General features: G+C 28.2%; 1 long non-coding RNA gene across 1 annotated transcript; it reads right to left on the bottom strand.

Moving 5' to 3' along the window:
* Window positions 1–300: 300 nt before the first annotated feature.
* On the bottom strand, window positions 301–6235 carry LOC129966530 (uncharacterized). Its single transcript, XR_008784270.1, has 3 exons — window positions 6202–6235; window positions 2888–3107; window positions 301–463 (listed from the first exon to the last, which is right to left on the bottom strand). It is a non-coding gene; the product is annotated as an uncharacterized LOC129966530 (long non-coding RNA).
* Between the last annotated feature and the right edge of the window lie 6340 nt (window positions 6236–12575).

Here is a 12575-nt window from a genome sequence, read left to right as displayed (position 1 = left end):
TTTGCTTATTAAGTTTACTTTCTACTTGAATGCATGATAGAATTAATTTGCAATCTGGATTCTGTAACATCCATTGATTTTTATTTCAAAATTGTCCATTGTATATTATTAGAAATTACTATACAAGTGTAGTTGTATTATAACATGACATGATTAATAACATGAAATTAATCAAAAATTAAAAATTACATTGATAAATTGCCTTTAATGTAAAAGGAAATTAACGGCTTTGTTTATTTTTACAAGCAAAATGTAATAGAATATACATAAATCCAGAAATATAGGATTTCATACTTTTATTATCACTAAAAATAATTGCCATTTCAAAATTTTGGAACATGTAAAATAATTAATACACCTATCTTCTGAGAATCAAACTGTTTCAAGACACTCTGCTTCCACCTTTTTTTTTTGCATTCCTTGCAGATGTCGATTTAAATCTTCAGGAATTAGCCGTGAACATCTAATTGCGAAATAGAAAACAATGCATTAACAATGTGGTAATATTAAACTATCTATTAATATTCACTGATTTAAAAAAAAGAGAAAATTTATTCTTAATATTCATTGATTTAAAAAAGAGAAAATTTCTTAAATTTAGTTCTTTTTTTTTCAATGCATATCTGTCACAAAGAGTTTTACGTTAGGAATTTTTCATTATAAGTAACAAGAAAGTGTAGAAAATGCTCTTTAAATTGCATTTTTATTTGTTATTAAATGAACATTATTTTAATTAATTATTTTTATAAAACAATTATATACATATTTTTTTCTTTTTTTAGCTTATTTACTTTTTTTTGTTAAATACGAGGAAAAGAAAAAAAGTAAAGGGACTTTTGTAATATCTCTTTCCAGGGTTTAGTACCACTGCTAGAATCCAGGACTGAATTAATGTAATTGGCAATATTTCTAGGCTTATTTAGGCAATATTTCTATATTACTTGGCTCACTCTTAATCCCGCGCTAGTCGTTGGAATGTAGCAGACCGTAAAATATGGCGCCAAGGAAAAAATGGGGGCAGTGATTCACTTTTAGTTTGTGGAAGGTGTTAAACCTGCTTTAACTATTCTTTAAATGGATGCGCAGTATAGTGACAATTTTTTATTGCGAAGCAAGATCTACGAATTGATAGAGTACATCAAATAGGGAAGTGCTTCTTTATGTGACGACGAAAGATCAGACAGGTAAAAAGAGTAATAGTTGTCATTTCACCCCTAAGAGGCGAATCTGTGAACAATGAGAACAATTGTGTTTTATTGCGAACTAAACTGAAACCTGCAATCAAATTTAAACGTCATGGAAAATTGAGAAGAGGTGTCATTTTGCAATGAGATAACGCTTGGCCACATTCTGCCCAACAGACGGCCGAAACAATAAATTTGATTTGAGATTTGAAGTATTGAAACACCCGCCATACAGTCCAGACCTCTCTTCAAGCGATTTTGATATATTTGGACCATTGAAGAAAGCTTTAAGGGGAAGAAGGTTTGAAACTGACGAAGAAGTCATTAACGCGATGGAAAATTGGTTACAATACAATTGAAATTGTTTCCCACAGAATAAAAACAAACTTGTGAAGCGTTGGGAAAAGTGCATTGAAGTCCAGGGAGATTATGTAGAAAAATAATGTATGTTTCAGTTTTCTGTCAATAGAATAAATGCATCTTTTCTCAAATGTCCCTTTACTTTTTGACTCGCCCTCACAGAGGTCAGGTCAATGTGCATTGTTCCTCTTTTTTCGTATCTATTTTCTTCCTTTGAATATCTAAGTGCTCTTTTCATAGCAATTTAGAACAAATTCCATGAAAATATCATTTTTAGGAATTTTACTTCACCCCATAAGGGACTCAAGGAAACGTAATATTTCTTGCTTATTATTTACAAAATTATTGATATAAATTTATTTTACAATTTGTGTGGTAAATTGCATGATTCAAATTTTATCAATTTTAGGTCTTTAGCATTAAAGAAGTTTGAATATTTACATTTTCTTTTCTACGGTTATTTATATATGGATAGATTATTTGATTTTACAGATTACACATTGAAGTACCTTATTCTTTTTTTCCTTTCCATGAAAAGTTTCTTAGGTAAGCCAAAAACATTATTAATGGTCTTCATAATGTAACCTTGATTTCTGACATTCAAAAAAGAGTGTTGCCAACAATTTATAAGAATTTGATTTGATTTAAAAGTCTATAAGACTTTTTTTTGGTTTAATAAATATAAAAGCTGCATTTTTGATATTTAATAAGGTTAAAAAGAAATATTTTTATTTAAAGCAGTGAAATAACCATTTAAATATTCCTGATAATTTCTTGTTGAATCCAATCTTTCGAATTCAATAATTTGAATGTACATATCGAATTCAAAAGGTTGAATTATGTCAATACATTTGCATGCATATACACATCAAATATATAACACACTCATATAAAGACTTTAAAAAATGAAAATTGGTTTATAATCTTATTACGAAAGTTATAATTCCGTTTCGTATTTTAGTTTTAATCATTCAAAAGACGGATTTTCTTTACAGTACAACGAAGCAAAAAATTCTCATGAGTGGGACTGATCATTTGTGGCATTCAAACCTTGTCCAAGATCTCCAATTTTTGTGCGGGAGAGAATCAGGATACCACCTTTATAAGGGAAGATGCGGGAAAATTTTGAAAGATCACTCCCGTAGGTTTATGCAAATACACTAGGGAATTATGCACCCCTAAAAGATGAATTATCGCGCATCAATAAAAGAAATCATTTTTGCAGTCATTTCTGTGGCGTATCAACTTTTTGAAGTTCTGTTTCTTTAAGATGTGACAAAAAGATTAATGATTTTGGTATTGGTATTACTCAAGATATTAAGTCAAGAGAAATTTATACTTACTTCCACACAATCCTTGATCAATTTTCACTACTTTGGTGGTGTAACGCAGGCATGATCCGCAAACTTTTATCAAGAAGTTCGATCCTGTTGAATCGACTTTTCTTGAACAACCCACTGCAGCGAAATGTTCTATATACTCCTCTACATTTATAGCATACGTTGAAACAATTAAGCCAAAAAGCAGCAAAAATACCAGATGCTTCATCATTTTCTGTTAAGGCTAAAGAGAAAATAATAAGAGAACTGGAATTTTTGATTATATAATTGTAATTATTTGACTCAAGGTGTCCACTCTAATTGTGGCTCAATAGCTAAGTTCTAAACCTTTAGAGATAAGCATAACGTCGTAAGCGTTATATTTTAAGTTCTTTAAGTCCAAAAATGTGTTACCGAAGAGGCTATGAAATCTAAATTTTCATGCAATCTCCCTGTCCTATTAATGATATTTGGCAACATTTACTTGACACATTTACCAATGCAGAAGCTGGCGTTCTGGCATGGGGGTAGCGCGTCTTCCCCGTGATCTGGGAGTTCTGGGTTCGAGTCCCGGTTCGGGCATGGTTGTTCTTCATCTGTTCTGTGAGATGTGTTAATGTACTCCCCTGTAAAAAGGGGCTTACAAGCGAATGTGATGCATGAGTAGTTAAGACGTACTCTTGGCCCTAGTTGGCGCTACTAAAAAACAGGAGACGCAACCTCGGCTTAAAATAGCTGATTTCGTCAGCGAGCTTGTCCATGGCAAGTGTCCTTAGAAACAACAATTACAAGTGCAGAAAAGTCTCAATCTTTTGTGACTAAAACCTGCGGCTTTATTATAGTCTAAATATCAATATTTTAGACCGTTTCAATGATTTTTTCGAGGCAGCCACTGTAACTAACTAAAATCGTCTATAAAAGTAATACTTCAAGTTTCATAAAACAAACAAGTTTTATTCGTAGAAAAGTGATTAGTATCCATTTTTTTGAAATTTCAAATGCTAGTGTATTAAAAATTTTTTACAAAACATTATTGACAGACAAGAAAAAGCTGATAGACAAGAAAAATTACATAAAAATAGTGATTTTTCAATAATTAATTTTTCGATATAAAGGACATGAAATATAGTTCTTTGAATCATTTAGAGCATATCCAAACGGAAATATATGCTGTCTTTAATGATATATAAACCAGTAAGACGATGCTTCGAAAAGGTTTTGGAATTTTGAGAGACCTTAATATTTAGTGATGAAAGCAAGTATAATTTATTGGAATTTTACAACAAAGTTTTGGTTTAGAAGAAAACGGCATTGGTTTTTCGAAACATACTTCCTGTATTTAAAGATATCCGGAAGTTCGTATTTTTAACAAGTTTTTTCCGTGATATGTATAAAAATATCAGTTTAAAGAAATTGTAAAAAATAACGAGGGCAATTGTCTATAAAGAAATTTTATTATTCTGTTTTGACATGCGATCCTGGAAGTACAATCCTGAGGATAGCAAAACGACAGTAATTTATATCGAAAAAATAACAAAGTATTTAATATTGTAATACATAAATCGTTTTACAATTTTCATAACATAAGTATATATAAACTAATTAAGCAAATTATTGAAACTAGGTTATTTGAATTCTTATGATAAAAATACACTTATTGCCACAAGGACTGTTATTCATTAACTAACAAACAGAGCGTATTCAAATAAAATCTATAAATTAAATAATTCATTGCTAAATTGTAAAAGGAAGGGAGAAAAGTTTTACAAATCAGAAATATTAAATTTATTATTTTATTTGTCTATTAGTTATCATTTTCTCTCATACTTGTTTACAATTTCTATATACACTTATTTTAAATTTGATAAATTTAATTAAATTTTAATGGTATATTCTTCAGGAAGCTCTTGTACCAGAAACTTTAATTTCTGCTTCTTTGCTTCTTAGTATAATGTATAGGATTTTCACTAAAAATACGAATCAATAGCTTAAAAGGTCTATATGTTGCTTTAAAATATAATTGCTTTGAAAAGATGTGTTTAGGTTTTTAATTTAACTCTTGCAATATTGAAGCGCTCTAAACACCATTTATGTAATATTCCGAATACCCATGCGAATCTTTCATTCCCTTAGTTATATACCATTAACTGAATACTAGAAGGACATACTTTGTTCGTTCAATTAGCTCTCTTTGAGGAATTTTTTTAAAACAAATTCTCGTAATAACATCGGCTAATATATATTCCTTTTTTGTGAATCAACTCATAAGAGTACGAGTAGTCCGTACATTTTTAGAGGCGGAGAGAGAGTTTCTCTTTAAAAGAAGAAATGAAATGACTCCAGATTCCCGAGGCTAGTAAAATCCAGAGGTTTAGCTCGTAATCATTTTCTACTATTGCTTTTACTTTATTTTGACAATGATTCCTTTGATTTTGATGATGAATTGGAAATAACTTCAATGACTGGATTCTTACACAAGCAGATACAATCGCTTTAATATATTTTATGATTAATTTATTAAGTAAATTTTTAATGAATTTCATAAAATTAATGGATTTTAAGAATTTAATTTTTAATATGATTTTTTTATTTGCTGTTTGATTAGTTATAGATATTACTTTAAGATTCCTAAATATTTAGATTTATGAAAATTTGCTTGACTTATTTAACAATCAAAATCATTTCCACAGTTTCAATATTTGTTCCTATTTTTATCTAACAGTTTACGTTGTACTTTCAGACAGCAATGATAATGGTGTCTTCGAAGACTACATAAACAAAAAAAGTGTTAATAAGTTTACTTTAGATATTTCCTCTTAGAATATATTATCAATCACAGTGTAAAAGGTCATGTATAAAAAAATCCAGTAAGTTGAAATCCGTTTATTGGTACCCCTTGGTATTGACAATTGATTCAAATCGACAATTTCAACTCGCTTTCTAGCACTGGAGACCATGCCATCTATTGGCAGTTTTTGCAAATTTTCGATTTTGTGAAATTGATTTTCTTTGTGAACGTAACTACGCTTATCAGTTATTTCTTTTTTATCGAAATCTAACTAAATATGCTTCTTTACATCTGCAAATGTGCCAACAATGCCAAATCGCCAAAATAATAGGTGTGCAAGTTGAACAAGACAAAACATTAGTTAAAAAAAATCGGTAATAAGGTTGCTAGAAATAATCCGCTTGCTTATTTAAGATAGCATATAGATGACAATTTCAATAAACTCATTAAAGCAATTTAAACAATATTTTATCTAAATTAATATATATGTAGTAAATTTCTGATTTATTATTCTCAAAATTCGGTAGTATCAATTACTTTTCAGACTTACCTGAAAGTTGCTAAACTTCTAAGTTCTAATCTCCTTTGCATCGTGATCAAATGATGAAGCTTATATATTAAAAAGATTACTAAAAAAATTGCTCAGAAAATAGAAAACATCTTCACGTCTAACAAAGGTGGACAAAGATGCAGATGTTTTTTCAACGTCCATCGTCTTTGACAGATGCCATGATAGACATGTTTCTGATATTTACTGATGAAAAGAAAGGAACCTAAACTTTGTTTATCAATCATTCTCAGTACAATGCATTTATTTCTCGTAAAGTGACAACAGTTTTATTTGGATCGACCTTTGAGTTTTCGGCATTTGAAGGCATCAAGAAATATTTCTTTTATACTCATTTAACTGTCATTTTCTCTCTGTCACTCATTTCTGTTGAGTATGTCAAAAAATGGATACCCACCGTTTTTGTGATTTTTTTTAGAGATCTATCTCTTTTTATTTAGATTGCACAGAATATTGATTTTTGTGTATCATTTCATATGTTTTAAGTATGAAGTTCTGTTGACATAAATTTATTATTTTAGATTATAAATCATTACATCCGAAGTTGTTTTAAATGAAATAAATAATTTTAAGTCATGATAAAAAGAAACATTAAATTTCTAGAAAACGTTTCATATTAAATTATAAATATAATCGAGATTACTGTTAATCGCAACTTTCCAAAAGTAGTATGCAATAAGTATAAATTTTGTTCCCGAATCTCGTACTAGTAAAATGATGAAATTCTTATTAAATTACTGTGAAATTTGCTTTTTGTCAGTATTAGCAATCGAAATGAAACGCAAAGCCTGCGTCTTATAGGTTGTTGATTTTAATTGAAATACGCAAATGAAAACTTTTACTAATCTTTAAATGCTCAATGGAAAAAAATTGCTTCTTAATTAAGTCTTTTAACTAACTATATATATATATCAATAAAGACATTTATTTGAAGTATCTAAGACTGAAAAATATTGAAAGAAAAATTCAGAGAATGCATAGAAAGTCAGCATAATATCTAAAGCATTTGAAATTCGAAAGGAGTAATATATGCATTTTGAAAAACTGATTTTATGCATTTATTTTGGAGAGTAGATAATTTTATCTTTCCCAAGTCTAGCAAGCGATGTTCTCATAAAGAAAGTATGTAATCTCATCAAAGATCTAGGACCTTGATATTTTGATAAATTCCTATATTTTGAGAAATCTTGCATTCATTGCAGACATTTTTAAAATTTAATTTTAAAGTATTCCTGTTTATGTGCTTAATATTTGACAGTGCAGCAGACAGCACTTCAGCCTCACGAACACTCATGTTTTACAATTATCTGAAAAAATTCTCCGCGGACTACTTAATATACTGTTTATAAGAATAATTTGGAGATAAGTTCGTATATTTATAAAACGAAACGAATTAATGTTGAATAAATCCTGCAATATCACAGCATGCCGTGCAAGTTAACTCCTACTGGCTTTTTAATATCATTTGAGATCATCGGACTTACAGACATTTAATGATCAGTAGAAATCATTGCATTTCTTCCTAATTTACAAATGAATAATACATAAATACATCACAAAATATATAAATTTATTCAATTTTTATTAATTCTGTCCTTATTATTAATTAATGTAATTAATTTTTATGTAATACAATTAATGTAATGTAATGTAATTAATTTTTTATTAAAAGTAACACATTTGGATGAAGAGGATTGATCAAGCTGCATTTTCTATGGCGCTAGAAATATTAGGATTTAATTTTCAGGAAGAATTATTTTGTATATTTACTGGTATTACTTTACATGAAGGCAGCGAGGAATGTGGGAATCGAATTTTATAGAAATTAAATATCAAATAATAGCGTTTAAAGGATTTTTTTTCCTGTATCCTTCACTATATGGTGTAAAGTTATGCAGTGAATAATTTTTAATGATAAAATAAAACATATTATTTAAAAATTAAGAGCCTTGACTTGAATAAATAGATAAAAATTATTTTACCTCTTACAATGAATAGTTTTGGTCAAAAATGTACCACAGATTAACAATTCAGATAATACGTCGAAATTTATTCATTTCGCTAGAGACGTTTTTCCAATTATAATGCTTGAATTCCTGGTTATTTAAAGACATATGTTGAGACTGACCAAATCCTTCAATCCATTTATTTGAAACTTCGGAGTAAATATGTCATTTAGGTGTAAAAACCACACTCAAAATTTAAGTTATTGATTTATAATGTTGACATACACACTATCAGATAGAAAAATAGTGTAATAGTGATAATTCTAAGTGTTTTTTACACAATCAGTTATAAGATTTATCAAAATTTTGAATTTTTTCTATATAAAAATATTTTTTTTCTTTGATTACTCCGTTTATTATAAAGAAAAAAAAATCAATAGAATATTAAATTTTGCCATTCAGTTGGGAAACAAAGCTTGGGAGCAGAGAGAATCAAATGAAAAAGATTTTTATTCTTAAAATGCTCTAAATCATAGCGAAAGCAGTATTTAAGTATCATTAAAAGTGAAATGATTTTGCACACAATAATTTTACTAATGGTATCGAATAGTTTTTGAAATTCGATGATACGAATGTATTAGAAAGGGATTTTCTGCTATTGAGTATTTTTGATTTACTACAAAAACTTACATTCCACTTATAATGTAGGAGTTAAAATTTTCAGTTAAATGATGGCAAAAAAAAAAGGATGAATAAATGTGTTTTTTTTCAAAACTTTTTCATCTAATTCTAATTTCTTTAAGTTCTAAAGCAATAATCTTCCAAAATAATTGCACAAACTGAGATAAAAATTTAATAAATATCAGTCTGCTTTAGAAAAAAATTAATTTTAATATTTCAAATCATTTTTATAGACTAAATTTATTTTAGATTTGTTCATTTAAAATAAAATAATTTTTTTATTTGTGTTTTGTACTGATGTTGGTCTTTTCTCTATGAATTGATATTTGAAAGGTCCCTGTTACAAATTTGTTTCAAGTTTTATTGTCACTGTTTTTGCTGGATTTCATTTTTTTCAATTAATAGTGCAAAACTGCAAACTAATATTATTTGGAATATTTAATAATAAATAAAAGTTGATTTTTTTTGCTCATGGTACAAATTTAGTAATTTGGAAGAAAGGGGAGAAAAAAATCTTGTTTTCGGACTTTTAATTATGTTTGTGTTCAATAGTTTTTCAAGTTTTCATACAATTCGCGTAAATGAGCATGAAATATAATTCAATTTATTTTGAAATTAGTAAGATATTCTTAATCTTATAATGAAGAATAGTACCGTTTTGGATGAAGAGATGCTTATTATTTAATATCAAGAGATACCATTTTGTTGTTAAGGTGTAAATATTGATATTAAGGAGCTTTTCCATTGCTTTACAAAAGATAAATTTTCTGTTGGGAGAACTGACATTTACATTTCTGACTTTTCTTCATCAAACATTTTCGGTTCATATTCAATCATGGATGCTGATTAACCGGAATGTTACTGATAGTACCGTATAATCTTTTAAGACTATTTGAAATGATTGTATCAGCAATAGTTTCAATCAGCTTAAGAAATGTATGTTTGTTTATTTTTAATTTGCAAGATATTCAGTAAGTTATTTTACATCCCATTAACTTTTGAATGCTGAAAATATAGTCATGAAAACCATATTTATATTGAATGATAAGAAGAAAACATTATTTATTTGTAGGTGGTCTTGGCATTGTAACTCACAAAGTGTTTTCAGAAAAAGAGATACTATCACCTTTTTCTTTGACATTTATTTTTTGTATATTATTTTATCTTATTAAGCTATCTTTTTGTATATTATTATCGTTTTCTTGAATTGTATGCACTGAAGTGTTTACTTCATTTCCATGAAAGTATATGAGTATTTAGTTGGTAGATCACAGCTGTTTGGAGCGTTCTCTAGATTGCAGGTAATTGCAACTTTCTAAGTATGATCTTATAGCCATAAAATATTTACCAATTCAACTCTATTCAACTTATGTGAGACTATCGGTTAGTATTCAATAATTTTTCAATTTAATAAATTTTTAATGGCTATAAAAGTTTCAAATCTCATATATATATGGAATGAGGAAATTTGATCCTGTAAAAAGAAATACAATCGTAATTCAAACTTTAAAAGGTAGAATGAGTAAACTTTGATGCTTTTTCTGCAAAATTGTATTTGATGTGTAATACCATTCTTACTTTTAAACGGATGAAAGACAAATATTGAATGAGTATTTAATTCAGAACGTTAAATGCATCCAGGGAATATCTTAGAACATGTCAACAATTAGAGTAATACAGTCTTTAGAATAACACAAGAGTTAGTAATAATTGTGTCTTCTCAAACCCCTTAATATAAAGATCCTTGAACTATTAGATGTTGATTCGAACTGTCCAAATAATTTTGCATTTCTATTGATAGTTTTGTTATAGCAGAGAATCATCCTAAAAAATACTCGAATTAATAAGTGAGAATTAGTTAAAATGAATAGAGTAAATATTATTGTCTGTTGAAAATTTTTTCACGTGATGTATGAATCGTCATCAAATTTGGTGATTCATATAGCAGACTTGAAGGACTTGTCTTACGAAAGGATAATAACGAGAGTCTATGAGTGGCTCTACAAGGCGTGTTATCCGATTTATTAAATAATCAATCATTGCTTTACTTGCGAAATGGTTTATTCCAAAGCAGTAGCAACTTTCCATACAATTCAAAAGAAATAAAGAATGCATCATGTCTGAATTATTGGAGGAAAAAAATTAATGCTGAAATTGTGATTTCTTTCCTATATGAATCAATTTGGTTGGACTTTTCTCAAAGAGCAGATGCATGGGCATTTACAACAAAGATTTCTATTGTGGTTTATAATAGTCACTTTATGATTGTGCTTTACAATTGTCATATTATAGAATCTACAGCTTGAGAGTCCAATAATGTTTCGTCATTCTTTCTTTTTCAGTCATAATGTCTGATGAAGAGCTGACTGAACTTCAACATTAAATATATCATAAGAAAACTGGGCTCTCATTTCGTAATAAAAAAAAGTTGGTTAGTGCCAAAAACATAAATGTGCTAAAAGGATTCCATTATTATCATTAACAGTCATACGAACATGTTAAGATTTCATACTCAATTGATGTTTCTTTACAACTCAGCATTTGATTTTTTTATTTTCACTCATTTTTTTGGAATAAATCCGTTGATTACTCTTTTGTGTCTAGGAGTGGGACTATACTATTTCTCAAAATGCGCATAACCACTTTAGACGCCACTTTTATTGCAATAACTATTAACGTTCGAAAATTGAGAGTATGAGAAAAGAATCCGCTATACCTCAGAATAAACACTGATGTTAGAAACATTTTTTCCGAGTTTATTTTCTAAAAGTATTTTACCTACGCTGGAAGTGATTTACTTCCATTATTTTCTTTTTCACAATGTAAGATAATGAAAGACTTGCGTGAAATTTGTCTTTCGAAAACATCTTTATCATTATCCTACTTTTGTCTTAACACGACTTCTTAAAAGTTCGATCTATAAAAGAAATGTAAGAGCAAAGATATCAAATTTCAGAGGGGTGTTGATAAGTCTTATAGAATAAAACAGAAGGCGATAATTGTTTTTATACAATAATTATTGTTAATAAATTTCAAAAAGGTGATATTTACTAAAATGATAGAGCTTATATAATTCATTGGTTATAAGATAAGCAATTTCTTAAAATAACATTGTTATACATTTTTCATGTACTATTAAGGCAGCGTATGGAGCAGAAAACAAAGTATCTTAGAATTTTGAGGAAATAATACTTTGGACAATTAAAATTATACTGTAAAGGAGATAATACCAATAGAAAAAAAACAAATGAATGAATAAATAAATATATAAAAAATTCGAATTTCTAATACGAATGATAAAGTTTTTGAATGTTCTGATAAAATTTAGACTGATTTTTCTATTATTACATACTATTATTATTACATTTTTGAAATATACTTTTAACTATACAGCAGCGGTAATAGACGCAATGAATGAATTAATATCGCTACAATCCTAGCATTAAGAAATCTTTGTCATGTTACAACATTATCGTTAAAAAATCTCACAATAATGTTGTCATATAAATTACAACATTACAATAATGTAAATCATGTTTTAAAAATATCACAAAGAATTATTGCAAAGTCAAAATCTAAGAAATTCGTGTCTTTTTTGAAATGACAGTTTGAGAGACTTCCTTTCAAACTGTCACGTTAACATAAGACTTGAGATTACAAATGACACCAGAATCTGTCAGTGTTTGAAAAGTGATTTGGATATGACTCGAGAATCATAAATTCGGAAAC

The sequence above is a fragment of the Argiope bruennichi genome, chromosome 1 (genome assembly GCF_947563725.1).
Source record: "Argiope bruennichi chromosome 1, qqArgBrue1.1, whole genome shotgun sequence".
NCBI lineage: Eukaryota > Metazoa > Arthropoda > Arachnida > Araneae > Araneidae > Argiope > Argiope bruennichi.
Note: the sequence above shows the minus strand (reverse complement) of the source record. Positions and strands in the feature narration are given on the sequence as shown.